The sequence below is a fragment of the Sus scrofa genome, chromosome 13 (assembly GCF_054392235.1).
Source record: "Sus scrofa isolate SSC_HxYL_T2T_F1_AM1 chromosome 13, Sscrofa_HxYL_maternal_Yorkshire_Landrace_v2.0, whole genome shotgun sequence".
Classification (NCBI taxonomy): Eukaryota; Metazoa; Chordata; class Mammalia; order Artiodactyla; family Suidae; genus Sus; species Sus scrofa.
This window is the reverse complement of record NC_139395.1, coordinates 85,099,922-85,124,491: the sequence shown is the minus strand read 5'-3', so window position 1 is coordinate 85,124,491 and position 24,570 is coordinate 85,099,922. Positions and strand designations below refer to the sequence as shown.

The window sequence follows — 24,570 nt, the reverse complement described above, 5'->3', positions numbered from 1 at the left end:
TTTAACTCAATCAATTAAAATTTATTTTCAAATGTCTTTGTCAGTGCCAGGATCCGTTAGCGGAGGACCAAATACACAGTGTGGGTGCCAGGAGGGACATGGAGGGTGAGGGGATGGGGAGCACGCAGCAAGGCTCAGCCTTGTCCCAGTAGGTGATGTTTGGGCAACATCTGAGCAGCAGGAGGGAGCGTTAGTCCAGGCCCCCGGAAGCCTTGCAGAGGTTCTGAGGCAGGAGCGGTTCTCCTGGTTCAGGGGCCACACAGTCCCTGTCCCATGACATGCAGTCTGCACGGTCCCTTCCTTCTGATCCCACACTGATGTTTCACTTCACCTTTCTTTGCCTTTTTTTTTTTTTTGTATTCAAACTGAGTTTATGGGGTGGTTTCCCCCTCATCTTGATGCCCTTTGCATCTTCATTCAGTGCCACCTCGGCCTGAAAGCCCTGCAGTCTGGCCGGGATGGTGGAGCAGCCATTGCACAAACTGCCAGCCTGTACAGTTCCTATGAGTGATCTCCTGGCATGATGGGCGTCTCACCCTCTAAGCAGGAACCAGGTCTGCACCTGCTTTTCCTTGTGTTTCCTCTCCTCTTCCTCCTGAGGGCCAGGTGGCTGCCAGTTCCTGTGTCCTCCCCTCAGGTGGAGGGAAGAGAGTTGGAAATCAGCCTCTCACCCTTTCTGGCTTCAGTTCCTTCCCTGAAGGGAAATGCAGGGAGGATTTGACCCGAGGGGTTGGTGCTTCCAGCCCAGCTTCCCACTGGGTGCATCTCTACCGCCATCCCCCCTCTCAGCAGCAGGTGGCGCTGTGCTCCTTGCTTTCCCAGTTTGTCCTTCCTTGGTTTGCAGTCGGCATCTATTCATGTTGACCAGCAAAGTCTGTATCGTCTTTTTCCTTATATCCAAACAATTTGTGGAGCTCCAACCCAATAGTATCTGTTGCTGCCAGGAGCAAAGAAGGAAAGAAAACAGCGTGCTGTTTAGGCCCCAGGGAGCAGATTGAAGGGTAAATTGCCCTTCGTGCCCACATCTTGTTGAATTAAAATGAGGTTGTCGACAAGGCCATATCCCAGACAAGATGATTTTGTCCGCACTAAGTGGTCCTGTGTGTGCGTGTAGTCAACCCTCAGAGTTTGAGGACAGATGCCACCACTCTGATGAGCAGATCCTCTTACCTGCTGGCAGCCTCAGAGCATTCATCTGTGCGGTGTCCTTTCAGCTTCAACAATGTGTGTTGGGGAAGGTCTAGGATCATTCTGTTACTGATTGAAAGAGCTTAAGTGTGGAGTTCCTGAAACACTCTTGGTTGTAGTATCAGAAAGGCAGCCATTGGGTGTCCTGGGTGAAGAGTACAGAAACATGCTCATTTCCCACAAACACTACTTACTGGGTGATCAGCAGGTCTGGCCTCTGACTCAGTTCCCTCCTCCCTGAAATAAGGATGGCAGCAGGGCCCACCTTATGAGGAGGGCGGAGCGTCCCGTGACGTCCATGCAGGAGCTAGCTCAGGGCCTATTTTCCTTAATTAGACCAGCGGAATTAGACCACGTAATGTGTTTCCTGTCTCCGGTCTGCCTTTCAGGCCTCTGTGGTTGGTCCACAGTACAAAAGACCACTTATAAATATCTCTCTGTCTTATAAGAAGGATCAAAGCTGTTCTATATGAGTTCGTAGTTTCTGTCTGGCTGAGTCTACTACAACATTAAAAAAATAATAATCTCATTTATCTCTTCTTGCATTGTTTTTCCGTTAAGGCTTTTTCAGGCTGAGGACTGCTAGAAACGGGGTCAGATAAAAGCTAATCATGATAAGGATTTGGAAATCAGATGAGGGGCAAGGAAGCCTCCCCTTTGCAGAGTCCTGACCCTCTCCCCCCTTGGTTCTCAGCAGTGTGTTCTTCAGTTCAACACTAGGGTACGAGAGAAATGAGTGGAACCAGCTCTGTGAGCAAGGTCACCCAACAGCATCATGAGATAATGACATCACTGACAGCTCTTTCCCAGGAAAAACCCAGGGCTCAAATAACCGAGGGAAAGGACAGGTCATCTTCATGGCAGGTTGACAGAGCTGGTTGCAGGCTGCCATCAAATATCAGGCCTGGGAGTGTTGCTAAAAATGACCCAGGGGCTACACCTGGCTCTGCTCAATTTGCCCTGAGCCTCGCTGCCCTCACATGCTCAGGACAACAGAATATCACCAACAGGTTTGTTTGGTTGTTGTTGTTGTTTTTTTTTTTTTTCCGTTGTTCCATTTCCTAGAAGAAAGGTTACCAACTGCCAGAATCAAAATAGAATGTGGATTGTGTCACAGGAATCCTGTTTGATCCAGGCACACTCATATTGTGCTATGGCCTTGAGGGGAGAGAGCAGATAAGCAGAAATGCAGGGTTATTATCACATTGTGGGAAGTGACATCACAGAAGGCCCCTAGTCTGCCTCTCTCTCCAGACTAGTTATTTTCTGTCATGCTGCACACCAAGTGAATCATGTTTTCAGTGCCTCAGAGGGACACAGTTACTTAGGTGAGCCTGATGCAGAATCCTTCACATAAAAAAAAGTCCTTTTGTTAAAGTGAGTGGTGGTCCCCAACTTTATCCATATCCCAAGTTCATGGTTTCACACATTTTCTGTTCTTTTTTAATCTTGGCTTAAATTCTTTACTATTTGTAGCGATATGATAGAATTTTCCATGTGATAGTGAATTATTCATGGTCACTTTCCTGAACAGCAAACAATTAAATTGAAGAATTCAGACCTTTGTAGATTACCTTTCATTATATGATGAATATTATCTTTTTTATTTATAAAAAGCATAATATAAAATGTACCATCTTAACCGCTTTTAAGTGTACAGTTCAGTGATGCTAAGTGCATTCACATTATGCAACATACATTGTGTTTTCTTGAAGCAGCTCTCTCCAGGATGTCTTTATCAGCAGTTAGAGACATCCCCTTCCTGCCAAGTTTTTCTCCCATGATATAATACTTTATTACTATCCTTAAACTTACTTCTCAGAGATTTCAAAGCTTTGGAAAGTAAATCCAAACAAAATCCATGGGCAATCCTTAAAATGTAGATGCACTAAGAGAAGGCTGTGAAGCTCATTCATCCTTTATGTCACAACCCAAACTCATTTGGGTAGAGAGCCCCTGGACCTGCAATGGAGAGCTGGCCTTGGGACTGTCAGGTGAGGATAAAGGTTAAGGCATCCTCGCCTGAAGCCTCCGTTGGCTTCCCAACTCACTAGAGTGACTGGCATATGCCTCACCCAGCTCATCCCCTCCCGGTCCCATTCCTGCCCACTTCTCTGACCCCACTTCCTGCTGGCCTTCACACTGACCCTTAAAAATGTTAAGCTCGGAGTTCCCATTGTGGCTCAGCAGAAACGAATCCAACTAGGAACCATGAGGTTGTGGGTTTGATCCCTGGCCTCGCTCAGTGGGTTAAGGATCCAGCATCGCCGTGAGCTGTGGTGTAGGTGGCAGACACAGCTTGGATCTGACGTTGCTGTGGCTGTGGCATAGGCCAGCAGCTGTAGCTCCGATTTAACCCCTAGCCATGGAACCTCCATATGCTGCAGGTATGGCCCTAAGAAGCAAAAAAGCAAAAAAAAAAAAAGAAAAAAGAAAATGTCAAGCTCATTCCTTCTTAAAGACCCTTGTTTTCACTCCTACCTCAGCTTAGAATCATCTTCTCAACTTGTGCTGAGCAGTAGAAACACTTACATAACTCATAGCCTTCTCAATGCTGGGGCCACATCATATACCAATTAAGTCATCATCTCTGGGACCTTAAGGATCAGTATTTTTATTTTTTTATTTTTTTTTATTTGTTGTCTTTTTAGGGCTGCGCCCATGGCATATGGAGATTACCAGGCTAGGGGTTGAATCAGAGCTGTAGCCGCCAGCCTACACCAGAGCCACAGCAACACGGGATCTGAGCTGCGTCTGCAACCTACATCACAGCTCACGGCAACACCAGATCCTTAACCCACTGAGCAAGGCCAATGATCAAACACGCAACCTCATGGTTCCTAGTCGGATTCATTTCCGCTGCACCACGACGGGAACTCCAAGAATCAGTATTTTTAAAACAAACAAAAAATTCTCCAGGAATTCCTATATAGCCACATTTGAGAACAAGCGTCCTGGATCAGCAGTTCTCACAAATGTGGTTCCAGCTCAGAAATAATAGCATCCCTGGGAACCTGTTAGAAATGGATGTTCTCAGTCCCCACCTAAACTTCCTGAGTCAGAAGCTTTAAGAGCAGAGCCCAAGAGTGTGTATTGTAACAAACTCCAGATTCTGAAATGCCTAAGCTTGACAACCATCATCCTACATCCTTGGTGCCCAAGGTGTGGCTCGTGGCTCAGCAGCATCAGCATTACATGGAAGCTTGTTAGAAAAGCAAAATCTCTGACACCAGCTGGTAAATCCAGTCAACAGGATCAGAATCCACACTTTAACAGTATCACCGTGCCTCCTGCCAGTCATGTCTGAGAAGCTCTCTGGCTCCCTCCCCTGAGAGCCTAAAAACAGCTACACGCTGAGCCCACCCAGCACCCAGAGCTTGGGCTCTAAATGTCTTAACATCAAAAGTAGCCAGGTTTGTTGGAGCAAAGGCTGATTCCAGGACTGATGCAAGCAAAGTGCAAGGTGAGCCTCAGACTTTTTGTGCCAGAAAGCAAGGAAGTGGGCTTGAAGAAAGATGGGGACACATCAAAAAGATGGGGGCTAAGCTAAAGGATTTCTCACTGGCCATGTTGGAGGAACCTTGCAGTCATGGATTATAACCCGCTGAATGAAATAAAAGCAATGAGTTTGTAGTGCTGTAACAAAATAAGTTTTGTATAAATAAATGAGAGAGAAGGGAAAACTCTTCTTTGCAGCAGGATGCCAGCTAATAAACATAGAAGGAAAGATGGAGTAAGAAAATCACCCATGAAGGCTAAAACCCATGGGTGAAACTTTGAGGAACAGAACAACTTACACTCTAAAAGTACCTCCCCACAAATGATTTATTCATTACAAAGGGGCAGTAGTACCTTGATAGTGGAGAAAGTGGCAGAGATCACCTTCACCCAGCAGCCAGAGTTGGCATCACCCACCCTGGGACAGCCCAGTACCCCCTGCCTCCTGCTGTGACATGCTGAGGAGGGCACAGTATCCCTCCCAGGGCATTCCTGCCACAGAAGCCCCCCTGAACTTGCTCCTCAGGAAGCATCAGGAATCCAAATAGAGGAACAGTTCAAGGAGTATCCGGCCTGCATGCTCAGAAAATGTCAAGGTCAAGAAAGACAAAGAATGGCTAAGGAAATGTTCTGGACTAAAGGAGACTAAAGAGATGTAAGGACTAATGCAGTGGGAGATCCTGGACCTGGAAATGTGTATCACTTTAAAAGGTTATTCCGGGAACTATTGACAGAATTTAAATACAGACACTGGTTTAGGAAATATTTTACAAAATGCACACTGAAATATAGGGCGATGCAGCAGTATATTTGCATCATGAATTCTCAAATGGTTCCAAAAACATGTGTGTGGGAAGGTATAGGGCTATGTGTGTAACACGTATGTATGTTCCATGTTAATAGAGACAAGAAGGCAAAACTTTAACAATTGGTGAATCTAGAAGATGAGAGTTCCTTGACTATCTTGGAACTTTTCTATAAGCTTAAAATTTATCAAAATAGAAGCCTTGTTCCCTCCCTTCGAAAAAAGACCTTTGAAAACAAACACCAAAATAAACCAAGGAAGAAGCCTTGATCCAGAGCAGTCTTGCTTCTAAGTCTAGTCTGACTCTCTCCTTCTGGTCATGTAGGTCTCTACTCCTCTCTCACCTCCTCCAAGAGGCCCTACCTAGGTGGTCATCCCCTACCACCACTGTCAGACCCTCTCTGTCAGGTTACCTGCTCTCTTACTCTCATAGCTCTTTGTTGGCATGTGAAATTATTCATATTTATACCTGTCTACTGGTTTACTGTCTCTTCCCAGTAGAATGTAAGCTTCATAGCATAGGGATTTCATCTGGCTGGAAATGGCCCCAGTACAGTGCCTCACTGCTTGGAGGGCCCCCACCAGTGTACATTAAGTAAAGGAAAAGACAGACCTTGGCTTCCTTACGCTCAAGATGCTGGGCTCTACGATGTAACAACACCAGACTCCTTCCCTGCCCTAACACTGACCAGAGTCTGGACCATAAGAACCACTGTTGAAAGAGCATCTTTAATGTCCCAGGCTTTTCTTTACAATCTTTCATTTCATCTTCACAGTGACCCCTTTCCACTCATTGCTTTAGCAGACACATACCAAGCACCTATTATGTACTAGGCACTAAGAACATACTCATCAACACAACAGACACAGCCCTTACCACTTAGCCAGAGCTGACTGAGGAAACTGAGACTCAGAGAGGTTCCCCAACTTGCTGAAGCTGCACAGCAAGCACAGGGTGGAGCTGGAAGGGTAAACAAGGTCTCAATACAAAGGCCAGGCTCTTCTTGTGTTGGGGACCTGCTGCCTCTGAGGAGCTGCTGTGTGAGTCGGCTCCATCCTCGGGTGGCTCCCCCCGAGCCGTCACAGCACCTGTGTCCCATGACCTGGACACTGGTCCTCACTGTGACCCTTCCTTGGCAAAGAAACAGAGCGTGCTCTATCTCAGCCTTTTCTGATTACGGTCTTGATTGTCCCTTGGCCTCTCAGTCCCACTTACTTCAGATAAGCAGGAATCTGTTCTGCTTCACTGGGCAAAGGTTAAGTTCAATTCAACCTCAGAAATAATCTAAGTGGCAGACATACTCAAATAACCTTGCCAGAAAAATAACCAAAAAGCAAAAACCAAGAAACAAAATAAAAACCCACTTCAAAAATGTTTAATGAAGAGACCGAGCATGAAGAATTAAAACTATGTAAGAGAGCAGGGAAACTTCCTAAAAGAGGTTTGATTTTTCTTCACCCCATTGACCCTTTCCCTCCTTGAACATTTTCTCTGCCAATTAATCACTCAACTTATGACCAGGCCCTGTTTCCCTGTTTATAATTTTAAGCCTCAAGAATCCTGCTGTAAAGACCACAATAAATTTCCCTGGTTAGCAAGACAAACATTTATCGTTGAGGATCAATTACTGCACCGGGAGGTCTTAGATTCCTGGGATTTAGTGCACGCCTTTGCCCTTGATTTGTTGGGTGACCTTCGCTTCCTGTGCCTCTGTTTCTGAAGCTGCACAAGGAAAACAATGTTACCCCCGGAGTTGTTCTGAAATTGCTTTGGGTTCCCTGTTGGAAAATAGAAGAGGGGTTTTGGCCGAGGATATGATTTATCTCTGCCCATGAATGCCCCTCCTCCTCCTTCTGGAAACTAGCTAATTGTGCTTACAATTGAAAGGCATGCTCTGTGGGCATCTGAAGTAGATTCCTTACAGGAATGTCTAGTGAGTGGGTAAATAAAGAGACACATTAACAGAGTTTTGTTATTCTAGAGAAAAATGTCACATCTCCATTTTTTTGTGGCCATGAGGTTCAGAGTTGTGGAGGGGGATGGACAAGAAAACAGGATTGTTCTTTGGAACAGAGATTCACAGATGACTTACCCATGATAGAAGCTTTTTTTTTGCCAGAGTTGAGCAATGGTTTTTCTAGCAAGTCAGACAGCTAACTGGTGACCAAGTAGGTGATAAAATGACCCCTTTTTGTCTAGTGAGTTTCCCATTATAGGAGGTAAGTAAGAACAGGGTGGAGTAGAGGAAGTTCAAGCACCAAAAGAGGGTTTCACCTAAGTATCATTTATCTGCCTCTAACCCTGAGATTCAGGGCTTCTAGTCCCTTTGGGTGTCACATGTTCTTCTGAACAGACAGTGGGGACAAAGGACAGCGACAAGTGAGGTCAGGGGGAAATTCAAGATTTATATCACACAAAGAAAGAATGGCTTTAAATCTACTCCAAAGCATGGACCAGTTAGGATCCCAGGAGAAGCAGGTGAGTAGGGTACTGTGTATCTGAGGACTCATCACATGTACTGAGGACACACTTTTCAACAGGAAGTGTTGCATGGACCACGGACTCTGCTGCCTAAGAGGAAGTTGGGATGGCCACTGTGTTCCCTCAGGAGGTAGCTTTCAGCCATAGAAGTTCCATCACTGATTAGCAGTTGGAGGAACCCAACCTCAGAGACCCAGAGAGGGTGAGCATGATGGGGAAATTAGGGATAGAATCAGCTTCTAATCAGGTACTTACTTTAGAGTAAATACCAACCACCTTAAGAAGAGCTGCCAATTATTTATCATGTTCTATGAGCAATATGATGCATGGTTCACTCACTTCAGAAATTCCTCAAGGAAGATGCCATATCCTGTCCTTCAGATGAAGCACTGGGGCTTCCAGAGGGCAGAAGCATCTTGCCTTGCAAATGGAGACACCAGTATTCAAAGTCAAGTCTGTCTGACTCAAGATCCCAAGTCCCCTCCACTGTGTCAACACTCATGATATGGGAGCAGGGATTAGTAAGCCCATTTTTGCAGATAGAAACACTGAGCTCTGAAACTGGGACTACTAGTGGAAAGACTGTGGTTTGATGGATTCCAGATTTCTATCAGATGTCCCATGGGAGGAACCCTGTAGAATCCCAGAACTGAGGATTCACCTAACCCTTTAGTCTGGAGAGGAGAGCCTGACTCAGAGGGTGAGTGATCTGCTCAGGGGCAGGAGGCAGGATGAGCTGAGTGACCTGCCTTCAGGGGGAGTAAGCTAGATCTGCGCTGACCCCACCCAGAGGACTCTGGGCTGGCGGGAATGCCTGGCCCTGAACTTGGAGAGTGTCCAAGGGGTTAGGGCACCGGGGGTGGAACTTCTGTCAGGGTGACAACATGGACCAGCAGGCAGGGCCTTGGGGTCAAAGGGCCACCAGCCCAGCAGCTGCCCATGTGGGCAAACCTTGCAACCCGGGGGTATTGGTTGAAAGGCAGGGAACAGAGGTGGGGTTTTATTTGGGGAGGGGAGCCATTGTTCACAGATGACCCTTCTCACCCTGCCTCTTCTTTAAAGGTTCTGCCAGTAGTGCAAGGCCTCCTTGGATTTATCTGAACTCCCTTCTTACCCACTGCCTGCAAGAGCAATCATCCTGACTACCCTTTCTAGAAGCCGTTTAGGTGTTAGGGCCTAGACTTGACACTCCACATGCAAGAGCTGACATAGAGCTCTCCCAACAATCCTGTGAACATGCTATAATGAGCTGATGCTCAGAGAGGTTAAGTGACTTGCTAAGCTCACACAGCTGATGACTAACAGAGTCAGAACGGCAGCTCTATTAGGATATGGGTTTCTGACTCCTTTGGTGGCTGCTGTATTCCCAGCGCATGGTGCATGGGTGGCCCCCCTGTACCTAGTCATTAAGAGAATCTCTTACTGAGCACCATGCCCATTGCCCTACACCTTGCTGTCTCCTAAAAACCCCCATGATGAGAGAATTCAGTTTTGAGGGAAAATAGATTTAGAGGACTTCAGTCAAGAATGCATCCATGGAGTTCCGGTCGTGGCACAGTGGAAACAAATCCGACTAGAAACCAGGAGGTTGCAGATTCGAGCCCTGGCCTCGCTCAGTAGGTTAAGGATCTGACATTCCCATGAGCTGTGGTGTAAGTCGCAGACACCACTCAGATCTGACATTGCTGTGGCTGTGGCATAGGCTGGCAGCAACAGCTCCAATTAGACCCCTAGCCTGGGAACCTCCATATGCCGTGGGTGTGGCCCTCAAAAGACACACACACACACACACGCACACGCACACGCACACACACATAAGAATGCATCCAGGAAGTCCTTTGCTATCAGTACTTTTATACTCACCAAAATATTACAATGAGGAAAGCCGCTTGAGTGAATGTAAATTGCATGTATACATTTTTACAGTTAATAATCAGGCCTGCTGTGGAATTGATTTCTTCTGCAGGCTGATTCAGTGAGATGCTTGTTAGTGCATTTTGCTTTTTTGCTTTCCTACAGATGATGTGCATACTAACAGGCACTTGTTTTTCCCTTTTGAAATGATTCAAAACTATTTTGGGGGTCAGGGGTGTGCACCCTTGGCATATGGAAGTTCCCAGGCTAGGGGTTGAATTGGAACTGGACCTACCGGCCTACACCACAGCCACAGCCACGTGTGACCTATTCCACAGTTCATGGCAATGCCGGATCCTTAACCCATTGAGCAAGGTCAGGGATTGATCCTGTGTCCTCATGGATACTAGTTGGTTTGTTACCACTGAGCCACAATAGGAACTCCCTCAAAGCCATTTTGATTTTACAACTCGGAATCTCAAAGTCACTTTCCTCAAGCCATGAATTTGTGACTTTATATATACCCAGACCCTGAAGAAAGGGTAATCTGTATATCCTCAAATTTCCAAAAAGGAAGCTTGTTACAAGGTCAGTTTACAATATAGCTCCCTCTGTTGATCAGTGTGGTCCAAGTTCATGGAATGTCCTGTTAATTGGATCATAACCATCCATCCACTCATGGACTCTCTCATTTTCAGCAGCTGGAATTCTACAAATTACAACTGAAATCCATCTAAACTTTACCGACCATAATTATTTGTTTCTTTCATGATTTAGGATGTAGTTTAGCATCTCATAGAGCCCTATACCAAAGTAGTGAAATTTTGAATTAAAACTCCTCAGAGCTGAAAGGGATCCTACAGATTCCCCAATCTAACATTTCACTAATTCCATTTCACAAAACAACTCCCCCATAAGATAGTGTACCCAGAAAATTTTCTCTCATCAAATAAGTTTGGGAGCTGCTGTGAGTTCTACCTTTCTGTCTGAGAGTCACAATGCATAAGAGCAGACAAGTTCCTAAGGCCTGCAGTAGATAGACTTGTTTAACTTTGTCCCATCCAGTGTTCCCAAAATTACTGGACTGGGGGGACTGAGGGGATTTTTTTTTTTTTAACTTCTGAAAAATGCCTACTAGGAAACACTTTGGAAAATAATCAGTCCTCCACTGCACACAGCCACCTACCAATTTACAGATGTGGACAGTCAAGTTTAGAGAGGGGAGGAAAGTGGCCTGGAGTCACACACGGTTGATGGCAGAGCTAGGCCTGGAACTCCCACATTTCTTAGCTCCTAGGTTCACAATTCATATCAGCTACAATGCCCTGGTAAGATTGGTAAAACAGAGATAGACAAGTAATAAAGTATGGATTCATATGTGGTACAATGCCCAGGTAATATCAATAGAACTAAGGTAGCCAGGTAATAAAGTATGAATTGAGCCAGGTTTTATTGTACCAAATCCACTGGTTTTGAAGCTTATTGTATTGAAAAAGATAACTATGGAACTAGAAAACTTTTGTGTCTGTCCCAGGTGACCTTGGAGTGTGGGGGCCTAACACGGCTGCTTGAGCTCTTGTCCAGTGGATTGCTTCTCATAAAGCAAGTCTGAAGTTGTTGGAAGATGGGGTAGGGCCAGTGGTCAGGCTATCATGTTAGAGTAACTATAACTGTTAGTAACAGCAATCATGTTCACTTACTGAATGGGGGCAGATACTTCAGTGGCGACAGTGAGCTTGGGAGCACACACCCTGGGTTAGAATCCTGGCCCTGTCCTGGATTAACTGCGTGATCTTGAGCAAGCAATTTAATCTCTCAAGGCCTCTGTTTCCCACTGTGAAAGGGGATAATAATAGCACCTGTCTTTTCCTGGCACAGCACCCTGAGAGGATTTAGTGTCATGATGTCTTCATTGGGAACACTGAGTTCCCAATAGAACAAGTACAATAGTTCCTGTCCTAGAAGAAGGGGGGGTTTCCAAAAGATGCACAGAGGCTGGCCACTCAGCTACATCATAAACCTGGGGGAGTTTGAGCAGATGGCCCAGAAGGTGCGGCAGTAAGAGTAGGGCAGGGAGGGTAAATTGAGCAAAGATAAGTGAAGAGATGCTCAATCCACGCAGAAGATGAAGGTCGTGTTTTTATAATTGAGGCAAAGATCAGCTAGGAAGACAGACTATATTAACCAGGATTTTTCATTGACAACTGGCTTGGGGGAAAGAAAGGGGCAGGGGGAGCTGACTAGGTATGGCTCTGTCCCTTGGCTCTCCTTTACTCATTGCTGACTCTGTTCTCAGGCAGGTGCTCCCTTCATGGGGCAGGATGGCCACAGCAACACCAGGGGGACATTTCAGCTTAGCCATCCTGCCTCTTGCCCGGAATTTCAAACACAGTTCTAGGATTCATCATGATGGGCCAGGCCCAGGTCATGTGCCCCTTTACACTTACAGAGACTGGTTGGCCAGGCCTGAGTCATTTGCTTCCTCCTAGAAATGAAGAAGCCATGGCGCTGAGACCCCGACCTTCTACCTTTATTTCCCACTATTTCGTTCAGTTTCCTGACCCCTGTCTGTCTTCAGTTGGCCAACTTCTTCCCAGGTTTCACAAGCATCCCTCATTCTGGCCCCAGGTAAGAAATGGCCACATTATATAGAGGGGCCTTCTGGATTGGGTTGGGCATTTCTGTTGGCTCAGAAGTAGACGCAGAAAATGCCCGTCTGGATAGAGGGAGACAGTGTGCAGTGCGTGATGCTAGGACAGCAGAGGAGTTTTCATCTTAAGTGCCAGTTATGGTTTAGAGTGGCTGTTTTGCAGAGGATGGTAAAGCTGTGTTCAGACTCAGAGAGAAAGGAAGCCATGATTAACTAATAACGTCTGCCAGGAGCACTGAAGTACGTAATGCTGGCAGACATGCCGTGCATTTGCCAAGCCTCATTAAAGAAACAGCATGGATCAGGGAGTGTAACAGCCCTGTTCATGGTCACCTCCACCTCTAGTCCTGTGATCACATTGTGGCGACTTACCCTTACAGGCAACAGCTCCCCCATTTTCACAGGTGAGATCATTCATCCTAAAGAGCTTCTAAAAGAATCAGTGGTGACAGTGTACATAAGGTGGCAACCATGTTGCTCCATAAATGAAGCTTTGGTTTTTTGGTAGAAGAAAAAGACATCTCATTTTTCCAGAGGTCCTCTTCCTAGAGTTCTAATTGACTAGAATGCCTCAGTTAGGAAGATTTTTATGGGTCCGAACTTCTCTTTTTGAAAGATGCACTATTAGTTCCTCACCGTTATTCCAAAAGGACTTAATAAAACATTATGTCCAGACCCAACTTTGGCAGCAAGCTCTGCTTCTCATTTCTTCTCTTGCCAACAGTACCGCTTCCAGCACCACATCTGAGAATTTACAAAGGGTCTGACATATCTTTATAAGATCTCCACTACCTTGTCTTACAGCAAGGGACCCACTTAATGACAAAGAATGTATAGCAGGGGGCACATGATCCCAAAACCCATTGCTCTTCCTGGGGGATGCATCACCAGAAACTACTCTTGGCCTGCTAGAATATCGCAAGTGCCTCTTAGAAGCCAAATTAAAATGCCAGCCTAGGGGTGATGTTCTGTGAGATTGTGATGCTGTATTTTTTTAGAGGTTTAAGTCACAAACGATTCACCATATTAGCCTTTTTAAAGTTACAATTCAGTGGATTTTAGTGCATTCCTAATAGTATGTAACCATGACACTGTCTCATTCCAGAACATTCTTATATCCATTCAGCAACCAATCCCCATTTCTTCCTCACCCCACCCCCTGAAAACTAATTTGCTTTCTGTCTCTATGGATTCACCTATTCTGTACATTTCATATAAATGGAATAATATAAGGCATGGCCTTTTGTGATTGGCCTCTTTCACATGGCACAGTGTTTTCAAGGTTCATCCATGTTGAAGTATGGATCAGTATTCATTCCTTTTTATTACTAAATAACATTCCATTGTATGGACATACAACATTTTTTTTATCCATTCATCCATCAGTGAAAATTGGGTTGTTTCTGCCTTTGTGCTATTATGAAATTCTTGTAGGAGTTTTAGTTTGAACACCTGTTTTCAATTCTTTGGAGTATATACCCTTAAGTATTATGAAATCATATTTTAATCCTACGTTTAACTTTTAGAGGAACAGCCAAACTCTTTTTCCCAGCAGTTGTGCCTTTTACATTCCCATCAGCAATGTGAAATGTGAATTCCAACTTCTTGATGTGTTCAGTAAAAACTGTTATTTTTAATTTTTTTTGTCTTTTTTTGCCATTTCTTGGGCCACTCCCACGGCATATGGAGGTTCCCAAGCTAGGGGTCAAATCGGAGCTGTAGCCACCAGCCTACGCCAGAGCCACAGCAACACAGGATCTGAGCCGTGTCTGCGACCTGCACCATAGCTCACGGCAACGCTGGATCCTTAACCCACTGAGCAAGGCCAGGGATCAAACCCGCAACCTCATGTTTCCTAGTCGGATTCGTTAACCACTGCGCCACCACAGGAACTCCCTATCTTTAATTTTTAAAAATCATAGGCATCCTAATGGATATGAAGTAGTATCTTACTGCGGTTTTAATTAGCATTTCTCTAATGACTACTGATAATGAGCCTCTTTTCATGTGCTTATTGTCCATTTATATATCTTTGAAGAAATAGCTCTTCAGTCCTTTGCCCATTTTTAAATTGGGCTGTTTTGTTGTTGTTGTTGAGTTGTAGGAGTTCTTTATACATTGGAGATATTAATCCTTTATCAGATATATAATTTGCAAATACTGTCTTTCATTCTGTAGGTTGCTTTTTTACTTCCTTGATAGAACCTTTGATACACAAAAATTTTAATTTCGATGAAGTCCAGTTTATATATTTTCTTTTGTTGCTTGTGCTTTGGTGCTGTATCTAGGAATTGTCAAATCTAAAGTCATGAAGATTAAACCCTATGTTTACTTCTAAGAGTTTTATACCTTTAGATCTTATGTTTGGGTATTTGATCTTTTTGGAGCCTTATGAGGTAAGGGTCTAAAGCCACCTCTTTGCCTGTGATTAGCATACTTCTTTGATTATCATAGCATTGAAGTAAGCCTTGAAATTGGAGAGTGTGAGTCCTCCAACTTTGCTCTTTTTTCCAAGGTTGTTTTGGTTAAACATGGATCCTTGCACTTACATATAAAATTATAGAATCAGTTCATCCCTTTCTGCAAAATAGGAAGGTGGAATTTTGATAGAGACTGCACCAAATCTGTTGGTCACTTTGGTGAGTACTGCCATCTTCGGGTGCCTTTTGACTAACTGCCCTAGGCAGAACTTCCAATACAATATTGAATTGAATTGTAAGAGTAAACATCTTTGCACTGTCCATGATCTTAGAGAGAAAGCATTTAGTCTTTCAGCATTAAGGATGATGTTAACTGGGGTTTTTTTCATAGATAGGCTTTTTGAGGAATTTACCTTTTCTTCAAATTTGGTGATCCTTTTTTATATGAAAAGACATTGTGTTTGTCAACTCCTTTCTGCATCAATTGAGAGGATCACAGTGGGTTTTTTTCTTCATTCTATTAATATGGTGTGTTTCATTGATTAATTTTTGTGTGTTGAACCACCCTTGCATTCTTGGGATAAATTCATCTTGGTTGTGGTATATAATCTTAACATGATTCTAGAATCTGTTTGCTAGTATTGTGTTGAGGAATTTTTGCATCTATACTCATTGGCATATTGGTCTTTACTTTTCTCCTTTGATGTCTTTGTCTAGCTTTGGTATCAGAGTAATGCTGGCTTCATAAAATGAGTTAAGAGTTTCCTCTTTTGCTCTTTGAAAGAGTTGAGAGGATTGTTGTTGATTTTTCTTTAAACACTTTGTAGAATTCACCAATGAAGCCATCTGGTCTTGAGATTTTCTTTGTTGGAAGGTTTCAGTTACTGATCTAATATCTTTTATTTGCTATAGGTCTGTTAAGAGTTTCTGTTTCTTCTTGAGTTAGTTTTGGTAGTTTGTGTATTTCTAGGAATTTGTCCATTTCATCTAGGTTAACTTGTTGGCATGCGGTTGTTTATAGTATTCTCTTATAGTCCTTGTTTTTTCTATAATGTCATTAGTGATGTCACCACTTTTATTTTTGATTTTGGAAGTCTGGCTTTTTAAAATCCAGACTCTTAACCACATGCTATGTTGTCTCCACCATTTCTGCTCTTGGTAATTTGAGTCTTCTCTGTTTTTTCTTAGTATTGCTAAAGATTTGTCAGTATTTTTTAAAAATCTTTGTAAGGAACCAACTTTTTGTTTCATTGACTCTTTCTGTTGTTTTTTGATTCTCTCTTTCATTTATCTCTGCTCTTATCATCATTATTTTCTTCCCTTTGCTTGCTTTGGTTTAGTTTTTCTTCTTTTTTCTAGTTCCTTACAGTGGAAATTTGGATCATTTTAGATCTTTCTTCTTCTTTAATGTAAGCATTTACAGTTGTAAATTTCCCTCTGAGAACTGCTTTCACTGCATCCAATCAGCTTTGGTTCTTCTTTGAGGTTGTTTAAGAATATGTTGTTTAACCTCCAGATGTTTTTGAATTTTCCTGTTTTCCTTCTGTTATTAATTTCTAATTTCATTCCACTGTGGTCAAAGAGTAAATGTTTTATGACTTTATTCTTTTGAAATTCATTGAGACTTGTTTTATGGCCTAATCCATGGTCTCTCCTGGAGGATGTTTTATTTATATGCCCTTGAAAAGGAGATGTATTTTGCTGTTGTTTGGTGGAGTGTTTTATTTATGTTAGATTTGAGAAGTTTATAGTGTTATGCTAGTCTTCTATTTCTTTTTTATCTTTTCTCTAGTAGTTCTATCGATTATTGAAAGTGAAGTGTTGAAATTTCCAACAATTATTGTAGAACTATCTTTTTTCTCTTTAATTCTGTCAGTTTCTGCTTTGTATATTTTGGGGTTTTGTTCTTAGGTAAAATATATATATATACATATATATATATATATATATATATAATTATTGTACTTGGTTGACGCTTTTATCATTATATAATGTCTTTCTCTTTTGATACAATTTATATTTTAAAGTCTATTTTGTCTGATAGTAAAGCCACCCCAACTCTCTTTTAGTTACCATGGAATATCTTTTTCCATCCTTTCACTTTCAACCTATTTGTGTCTTTGGATCTAAAGTAAATATCTTGTAGATAACACATAGTTTGACTGTTTTTAAAAATCTATTCTGTCAGTGTATATCTTCTGATTGTAGAGTTTAAAAAATATACATTTAATTTAATTATTGATGAGCAAGAACTTATATCTGCCATTTTTTTCTGTCTGTCTTGTTTTTTTTTTATTCCTCAATTCCTCCATTACATTACTGCTTTCTTTTGTGTTAGAAAGATATTTTCTAGTATACCATTTTGATTCTTTTCTCATTTTATTTATTTATTTATGTATGTATGTATGTATTTATCTTTTTAGGGCTGTACCCACAGTATATGTAGGTTTCCAGGCTAGGGGTTGAATTGGAGATACAGCTGCTGGCCTGTGCCTCAGCCACAGCAACGCCAGATACGAGTCACATCTGTGACCTACACTACAGCTCATGGCAATGCTGGATCCTTAACCCACTGAGCAAGGCCAGGAATCAAACTTGCATCCTCATGGATACTAGTCAGATTCGTTTCCACTGAGCCACAATGGGAACTCCTATTTTATTATATATATTTTAAGTTATTGTCTTAGTTACTGTCTTAGTTATTGTCTTAGTTATTATAGTTATTTTAAGTTATTGTCTTGCCTGGGAATTACAATTAATATTCTATTTTATAACAATCTAGTTGAAGTTAATACTAATTTCAACAGTATACTAAACATCCTTCATGTATAGATCTGCTTCCCCACTTATATTGTTCTTGTCACAAATTACATACATTGTGTGCCAATTAATATATTTTAAATTGTTATTAGGGCACTGAGAAGGGTGTTGTGTCATGTGTGACCCCTTCCCCTCAAGGCATCATCATGTGCTAAAGAAAGAATTATTTAAGAGTCAGGGAGACAAGATGGCAGAGTAGAAGAACTTAAGCTCACCCTCTCTCACAAAAATACCACAATTAAAACTAACTGCTGAACAACCATCAGTAAAATAGACTGGTGACTACCAAAAAAGTTATCCTAGACCCAAAGACAAAGAAGAAGCCACATCAAGATTGTAGGAGGGGCACTTTCATGATATAAGCAGTCCCATACCCACCAGGTGGGAAACCCACAGAATGGAAAATAACTACATAGCAGAGGCTCTCCCCCAGGAGTGAGAGTTCCAAGCCCCACATCAGGTTCCCCAGCCCAAAGGTCTGGCATTGAGAGAAGGATTCCCTGGAGCATTTGGCATTGAAGGCCAGTGGGCTAGTGTTCAGGAGCTCCATAGAACTGAGGGAAACAGAGACTCCACTCTTGGAGGGCACTCACAGGATTCCATGTGCTCTAGGTCCCAGGGCAAAGCAGGGATTCCATAAGAATCTGGGTCAGATCTACCTGTGGGTCTTGGAGTGTGTCCTGGGAAAGCAAGGGGTGGCTGTTGTGGGGGCAGGACATTGAGGCAGAGGTCCCAGAAATATTCATCAGCATGAGCTCACCTGGAGGCTGCCATTTTAGAAAAATCTAGCACACCCATCAGGGCTGAGAAGCTCCAGGCCAAACAACAAACAGGGTGGGAACAAGGCCCCACCTATCAGCAAACAGACTGCCCACAGTCCTCATAGACACACAGCTGCCTCCAACCACACCCAGAGACTAAGCCCACCCACCAGAGAGATAAGACTCAGTTCCATCTACCAGGGGGCAGGTACCAGTCCCTCCCATCAGGAAGCCTGCAGCTAGCCTCTGTACCAACTTTATCCACAAGGGGCAGACACCAGAAGCAAGAGAGGCTACGACACTCTAACCTGCAAAAAGGAGACCAGATGAAAAGCTATACCAAATGAAAAGGTATAGAAATATAAGCCAGGTGAGGGAACTAAACAAAACCCCAGAAAAACAGCTAAATGAACTGGAGATTAGCAGCCCTCATGAAAAAGACTTTAGAATAATCATAGTAAGGATGATACAAGATCTTAGAAAAAACTAAACTGGAGACATAAATTGATAAATTAGAAGAAAAGTTGAACAAAGAAATAGATGATTTAAAGATTAAACAAACAGGAGTTCCCATCATGGCGCAGTGGTTAACGAATCCAACTAGGAACCATGAGGTTGCGGGTTCAGTCCCTGCTCTTGCTCAGTGGGTTAACGATCCGGCATTGCCGTGAGCTTTGGTGTAGCTTGCAGACACGGCTCAGATCCCATGTTGCTGTGGCTCTGGTGTAGGCTGATGGCTACAGCTCCGATTCGACCCCTAGCCTGGGAACCTCCATATGCCATGGGAGCGGCCCAAGAAATAGCTAAAAAGACAAAAAAAAAAAAAAAAGATTAAACAAACAGATCCAAAATGCAATAACCAAAATAAAAATTACTAGAAGGAACAAATAGCAGATTATAGAAGGCAAAAGAACGAATAAGTGAGATGAAAGAAAACTGGTGGAAATCACTAATGTGGAAAAGAATAAAGGAAAAAGAATGACAAGAAATGAGGAGAGTCTAAGAGAATTCTGGGACAACCTTAAAGGCACCAACATTCACATTATAGGGGTGCCAGAAGGAGAAGATAGAAAGGTCCCAGAGAAAATATTTGAAGAGATAGTATCCAAAAGCTTCCCTAACATGGAAAAGGAATCATCACTCAAATCCAGGAAGCCCAGTGAGTACCATGTAAAATAAACCCAGGAGGAATACCCCAAGACACATGTTAATTGAAATGACCAAAATTAAAGACAAAGAGAAAATACTGGAAATAGCTAGAGGAAAGCAGCAAATAACATACAAGAGAACCCCAATAAGGTTGTCAGCTGATTTTTCAGCAGCAACTCTGTAAGCCTAAATGGAGTGGCACGATACGTAGTGATGAAAGGAAAAAACCTCCAACCAAGATTACTCTACCCAGCATTTGGATTTGAAGGAGAAATCAAATCTTTACAGACAGGCAAAAGGTAAAAGAATTTAGCACTGTTAAACCAGCTTTACAACAAATACTAAGGGAACTTCTTTAGATAGAAAAGAAAAAGCCACAACCAGAAGCAAGAAAATTACAAATGAGAAGGTCATCAGTAAAGGCAAACATATAGTAAAGTTAGGAAATCATTCACACATAAATATAATATCAATATCAAAACTAGCAATTGTGAGAAGAGGTAGGTACAAATGTATGATAAATGGATAATTGGAGATGCACTTCCAATTAAGAGATCAGCGACTTAAAATAATAGCGTGTGTGTGTGTGTGTGTGTGTGTGTGTGTGTGTGTGTGTATGCTCCTATATCAAAACCTCATAGTAACTGCAAACCAAAAACCTGAAATAGATACACACAAGAATAAGAAAAAGCAATCCATAAAACAACTCTAAAGATAGTCATCAAGCCACAAAAGAAGAGAACAAGAGAAAAAGTGAAAAAAAAAAGACCAACAAAAACAAATCCCAAACAACTAACAAAATGGCAAAAAAGAACTTACATATCAATAATGTAAACGGAATAAATGCTCCAACCAAAAAACATAGAGTGGCTGAATGGATATAAATTGTTATCATATGTAGTTGTCCTTTAAATTACATAAGGAAAAAAGAGGAGTTACAAACCACAGATGCCTTAATACTGACTTTTATATTTACCTATGTAATCACCTTTACTGGTGTTCTTTAATTCTTTGTTATATTCAAGTTACTATTTAATGTTCTTTCATTCAGCCTGTGGGATCTCTTTAGTATTTCTTGTAGGGTAGGTATACAAGCAATAAACTCTTTGTTTTTGTTTATCTAAGAAAGCATTACTTTATCTTTCATTTTTTAAAGGATAGTTTTCCTGGATATAGAATTCTTGATTGACCATTTTATTCTTTCAGCACCTTGAATATATCTTCCCAGTACCCTCTGGCCTTCATGATTCCTGAAGAGAAATTAGCTGTTAATCTTACTGAGAATGTTGTACATGAGTCATCTCCTGCTCGCCGCTTTTAGGATTCTGCCTTTCGGTTTCAACAGTTTGATTACAGTGTATCTCAGTGAGGATCTTGAAGTTCATTGCAATGCTTAGGTGTATATGTTCTCATCTTTCAACAAATTTGCAAAATTTTTGCCACTATTACTACAAATATTCTTTCTGCTCCTTTGTTTCTCTGCTCTCCTTATGAGATTTCCATTATACATATGTTGGTATGTTTAATGCTATGTCATATGTCTCTTAGGTTCTGTTCATTTTTATTTATTGTTTTTTCTTTCTGCTCCTCAGGCTTGGTAATCTCAATTGCCCTATCTTCAAATCTGCTAATTCCTGCTTCTGCTTGCTCCGGTATATTGTTTATCTCTATATATAAAATTTTCATTTTAGTTATTGTACTTTACAACTGCAGAATTTCTCTCTAGTTCCTCTTATAATTTGTAATTTCTATCTCTGTATTGATATCCTCTATTTGTTATTTGTTGACACATCGTTCTAATTGTTTCCTTTAGTTCTTTGAGCATTTTGTTTGTTTTAACTTTGATTTTATTTTTGGAAGTATAGTTAATTTACAATGTTGTATTATTTTCAAGTATATAGCAAAATTATTCATATATATATATACATATATATATATATACACATATATTTATTTACTTTTTTCAGATTCTTTTCCATTATAGGCATTGAGTATAATTCCCTCTGTTTGAGCATATTTTCAATAGTTGACTTGTGTTCTTCTCTTTTATTTTTTTAGTAAGTCCAATGTCTTGGCTTCCTCAGGGAACAATTCTATTAATGACCTTTTTCCTATATATGAGCCATAGTTTCATGACACATAATTTTTTGCTGAAAACTGGACATTTTGAATACAATGTGGCAAGTCTGGAAATGATTTTCTCCTCTCTTTCTGGGGTTTATTGTTGCTGCTGTTGTAGTTGTTGTTTGTGTCCTTGGTTCTCTTTTCTGAATTCAGTTGGTAAAGTCTATATTCCTTGTTGTATATGGCCACTTAAGTCTGCTCTGTTAGCCAGAACTCAGCTAATGATTTAACAAAGATTTCAGTGCCATATATGATAAAAAAATATAAACTTATATTCTTTGCCTGTAACAACAAAAAAATCTCCCAGTGTATGCAAATGGACTTCATGTGTGTGTTGGGTTATACCTTCAATTCTCAGCCAGGCATTTCACAATTATGCCTTAGTCTTTACTTCCTGTTTGTGGAGAACTTCAAGTCAGCATGTGGTGAGAGCTTGGGGCCTTCTCAGGTCTTTCCTGAGCATGCATCTATCCCTGGGCATGCAGGTGACCTTCTAGATTCCCAAAACTGTTATTCCCCAAAGTGTCTCTAGCCTTTCCTTTTAAGCTTTTCAATTTGGCTTTAGTTTGTTCCAACTATCATCTTTTGCCTAAAGTGGCAGCAGCTAGTACATTTGCCTTTAAATATTTTTGACAAATACCCCCTGGGTAACTGCCTCAGTCCTAGGAGAGTTTAGTGGAGGCTAAAATAACAGGATCGTCCTTTAGGCAATCAGAAGACAGGTCAGAGCAAACAACCACAGTCCTATGAGATTTAGAGCCATTCTGCTCCCTAATGTACTAGGCCCTGTACCAGGAATGTAAGTTGTTGTCTTCAAGGCCACTACTGAGTCAGGATGAGTCAAAACACCACAGAGCTCTATTGTCAAGATTCTGGTGGGTTTTTTTCCTGATTAAGCATTCTCCTTGTTGCTGTAAACTTTTCATTAATTTCTCAAGTTCCAATAAGTTGATTCTTTTGCCAGTTTATTTGCTCCTTTTTTAGAATTATGAGATTTCATAGTTTCCCCCTCTGCCATTTTTCACTCTTCAGTACTATCTTTTAAGATTCAGAGTACACTTTGAAACAGCAGCTATTCTATGGCGATGGAGCCCCCATCAGGTACCCTACAGGGGAACCAAGGAGATGAAGTATAAGAAGCCCTGTCTGTCCTCATTTCCTTAAGGAAGATTAGTAGCTTGCTTCTGAATGTTTAACTTTCTTTTTTCTTTTGTAGCATGAGTAAGTTCCTGGGCCAGAGATCAACCCATGCCACAGCAGTGACAACACCAGATCCTTAACTGTCTTAGTTACCAGGGAACTCCTTTCTTTTTAAGCATAAAATAGTGGGAACTTAGATGGACATAATAGTTTGCTCATTGAGTGGATGCCCACTATAATTGGAATAAAAATAAAAACCAAATGCTTCTTTAACACAGTCTATAAGACCCTGCAAAATCTAAGCCCAGCCTCCTCTTACACCCCATCCTCCTCTCACTGGATCCAGCCCCACCAGTCTTCCTCTAGTTGTATAGCATGCAATGCCATGTTCTACCTCAGAGCCTTTGCACATGCCCTTCCACCTGCAGTGCTCTTCCCATCCCTTATCATATGGTGAAATACTGCTCGTCCTTTAGATTTTAGCTTTAAAGCCACTTCCTCAGAAAGACCTCAAGCCCTTTAATATAAATCATTTTCCTCCATTATTCTCTTTTAGAGGGCACTTTGCTTTTCCGTTTTCTGCTTACAGTAAGTTGTCTTGATATATTTATTGTATATCATACGTATGATTAATATTTCTCAACAACCACACTGAAATGTTGAGACAGGCCCTGAAGTTCTCCAAAGCAGATAGAAGGCAGTGATATGGGTTTGGGGAGGGTAGCATTTCCAGGAACTTTGAGTGCTCTCGTCTCTCTTGACCCTAAGACCCCTAATGCCTCATTTCTCTGCTCCTCTTGACATCAGAAGTCTTCAGAAGAATTGTCCCCACATCCTGTCTCTAGTTAACCTCCTCTTGGTCTCACAATCAGGCTTCTGTACCTATTACTTTACCAAAACTGTCCATTAAGGCCAGCAGTGACTTCCAAGTCGCTAAATCCTATGGCCAATGGTCATTTCTCATTCTTTCTCAACCACTTATCAGCAGTGGATACTGCTTTGACTCTCTGCTTGAAGCACTCTCTCCACCTTTCAGAACACCACTCCCCTTCTATGACCACTCACTCCCTTGGTGATTTCATCCTATCTCATGTTGTAGGGTTTAACTTCCTCTCATAGGTTAACTCCCAAATCAGTATCACTAGCTCGGGCCTCCTCCCTGGGCTCCACATTCTATTTGTGCAGTCAGCCTCACTTGGGTATTTGGAGCTCAATTTGGTCCCCAACCAAACTCCCAATTCCTTCTTCAGCCCACCCTGCTCCTCCTGTTTTTTTCCCTACCTCAGTAAATGGTGACCCCAACTGTCCACTACTTCTGTCCAAAAACCTTGCATCCCCCTGATTCCTCCCTATATCCAATCCATCAGCATTGTGAGAACTGGTCTCCCTGCTTCTTCCCCTGCCTTCCTACAGCCCTTTCTCAACACTGTAGCCTGGGCGGCACTTGAAAAATAAGTCTGGTCATGTCAGTTCTTGGCTCACAACCTCTAGTGACTGCCACCTACTCAAAATAAATGCAAAGTCCCAGCAACAGTGCCCAAGGCCCTGCATGACCCACCCTATCTCCCTTCCTCTTCTCTTTCTGCTGGCACCAGCCCCACTGATGTCTCTAATGTTCCTTAAATACACCAAGCTCTTTCCTGCCTCAGGGCCTTGGCACTGTTCTTGTCCTGCCTGCA

General features: G+C 42.1%; 1 long non-coding RNA gene across 1 annotated transcript; it reads right to left on the bottom strand.

The window, feature by feature from the left end:
* On the bottom strand, positions 1-6,664 carry LOC110256290 (uncharacterized). Its single transcript, XR_002337663.2, has 2 exons — positions 6,369-6,664; positions 1-1,333 (listed from the first exon to the last, which is right to left on the bottom strand). It is a non-coding gene; the product is annotated as an uncharacterized LOC110256290 (long non-coding RNA).
* Positions 6,665-24,570: the final 17,906 nt, after the last annotated feature.